Here is a 2,620-nt window from a genome sequence, read left to right as displayed (position 1 = left end):
GGTACCACGCCTTTCTGCGCAGCTTTGTCCAATGTACGTTTTATTGCACAGCAGTGATCCTTAATGCAACGTATTTTTGCACGCTGTTCCCACTAATGTGTGCATCTTAGCACATGCTTTCCCCTACCATATGTAACTTCCTTTCTATTCCTATCTTGGCTCGAGAACTGCAATGCAAAATCTAGAGAGGTGCAGATTTTTGCAGGACAGCTGTGTTCCAGTTGGCACACTGTTTCTGGAAGCATGGATTTCCTTTTTAAACCGAACCAAATTTCTCCCTTTCCTCAGGGGCAGCCGGATCTCCATTGAGAGGTTCCCATAAATTTTTTGGGGGGCCAACACTAAGAAGACCCTTTTCACAGCTGTCATTTTGAGGACCAATCTGCAAGGTCGAACAAATTGCTTCAGAAGGGAAGAGGTGTGTGAATATTGTAGCTTGATTACAGAGATCGTTGGTTGTCCATCTGGTAACAAAAAGAAACCAAGACTTTAGTGTTAACAGCCTAGTCCTGTGGAATATTCTTCCAACAGGAGCCTTCTGTGCCAACTTTTCAACCCCTACTGAAAACTTATTTATTCTGCTAGGCTCGTGCAAGCAATGAAGAACGTATCCTTCCAGAACAGTTAACCGATATCTGATTATATTTTTGTTTATAAGTTGTTGTTTTTTTGTATGGCTTTATGTGCAGTTGTTGTGAACTGCCCTGATCATTCTTGGATATTTATTTATTTCGTAAAACTTGCACACCCCTTGATTGTGAAGCAAACATACAAGCAAATCTCAAAGCAGTTTACAAAAGAAAAAGGATAAAACCATTTACCAATAATAAAGATGAACAGCAATGACCTAAGACTAGTGTTATACTAGTTGTACCTCGGTTCTCAAACTTAATCCGTTCTGGGAGTCCGTTCGACTCCCAAACTGGTTCAAAAACCAAGGCGCGGCTTCTGATTGGCTGCGGGAGCTTCCTGTGCTCAAACGGAAGCCGCATCAGACGTTCGGCTTCTGAAAAACGTTCGCAAACTGGAACACTCACTTCTGGGTTTGTGGTGTTCAGGAGCCAAGCCGTTTGGGAACCAAGCTACCACTGTATTATATGTGTGTGTGTGTGTGTGTGTGTGTGTGTGTGTGTGTGTGTGTGTGTGTATGATATGTGTGCATATATATAATCAATGAAAACAAACAGAGGGATTTCCAATGCATTTTAATTAGGACATCTTGCATTTTCAATCCCCCTAAAAATGGGGGAAAGCTTTAAAACTGTGGTTAAATCTCTTGCGACGGGGATGCCAGCTTCACTTGCCGGGCTGGCTGAACGAACGTGGGCAGGTAGGTCACGTTGCGGGACGGTGCGAGGTGCAAAGCAATGTCCTCGGCTGCCTCGAGCTTGCGCAATTCGATGAGTCCATCGCCCGCTGAAGCCAGCGAGCTGGCGATGAGCTGAGCGGCTTTTGCGTCACCTTCGGCGGAGAGGACCGCTGCGGCTTTCAACTGCTCGGCCTTCTCCACCATGAATCTGGCCTTCTCTGCTTCCTGCTGGGCCACCTGCTTCATTTCGACAGCCTCCACAAACTCCTTCCCGAATGTCAGGTGCGTCAAGGAAACGTCATCCAGGATGAGGCCAAAGGGGGCTGCTCTTTCCGCCAGCTCTTCGCTGACCTGCCGGGAGACTAGCTCCCTCTGGGTGATCAGCTCGCCGGCGTCAAAACGAGCCACCACCGACTTCAGGATCTCTGTCGTGATGGAAGGTAGTACCCTCTCGTCGTAGTCCTCGCCCACCGTGGTGTAGATCCAGGGAAGCTGCGCCACCACCGGCCTGAACAAGATCCTCAGGGTGATGTCCACATTCTGTAGATCTTTGCTCCCTGTGACGACTGGGATGTTGCGCGGGCGAGAGCGGCAGTCGAAGATGACTGGTTTCTGCACCCAGGGGACAAGGAAGTGGCTCCCTTCTCCCACCACAACGTCCTGGACACCCCGGAACCGGTCAAAGATGACGGCTTTGTGTCCCGCGTCCACGGTGTAAACAACAGAGTTGACGATGCCACCGGCAACCGCCAGCCCCAGACCTAGTCTGCTCATGGTCTCAAAGATCTTGGCAGCCATTGGGCTCTTCATAAACCCCACATTTCACGGCTCCCGGTGACCTGAACTCCACGTGAGCGCTCAGCCAAGCCTCCCGGTCCTTCTGTGTTCACATACAATCTTTGCCCTCTTGCCCACGGGCCGCGATGCCCGATGGAATCGGCAGCCCTTCCAATCGCAGTGGTAAAGGGGCGAAGGAAAGTGGCGCATGCCCAGAGCCATGTGCACCAAATCTCGAACCCGCATGTCAGGGTCTCTTTTGGGGGCTCTCAGGGGTTGACAGTCTTGTGACACCACCGGGGCCTGCCTTATGATGTCGCCGCACCATGACAGCGCCAAGCCCTGTTTGTGATGCCGCAACTGGAAAAAAGGACAGGACATGGCGCTGATTGGAAGTGGGGCAGCGTGGCCAACCTGGAACTTTTGCAGGCACAGACAGTATGGGAAGAGAGAATCGCATGTTGTGACCGCTCTGACAGCGTCAAGAGCACCAACCATCATGGATGTGCAATAATTTTAGAAAGGATATCTGGG

General features: G+C 50.3%; 1 pseudogene across 1 annotated transcript; it reads right to left on the bottom strand.

Annotated features, from left to right (window-relative positions):
- Positions 1-1,267: 1,267 nt before the first annotated feature.
- On the bottom strand, positions 1,268-2,177 carry LOC118086018 (prohibitin 1 pseudogene; annotated as a pseudogene). The gene has a single exon (XR_015950397.1). The product of XR_015950397.1 is annotated as a prohibitin 1 pseudogene (transcript).
- Positions 2,178-2,620: the final 443 nt, after the last annotated feature.

Source organism: Zootoca vivipara, chromosome 6 (genome assembly GCF_965207765.1).
Source record: "Zootoca vivipara chromosome 6, rZooViv2.hap1.1, whole genome shotgun sequence".
Lineage (NCBI taxonomy): Eukaryota > Metazoa > Chordata > Lepidosauria > Squamata > Lacertidae > Zootoca > Zootoca vivipara.
This window is presented reverse-complemented; position numbering and strand designations above follow the sequence as displayed.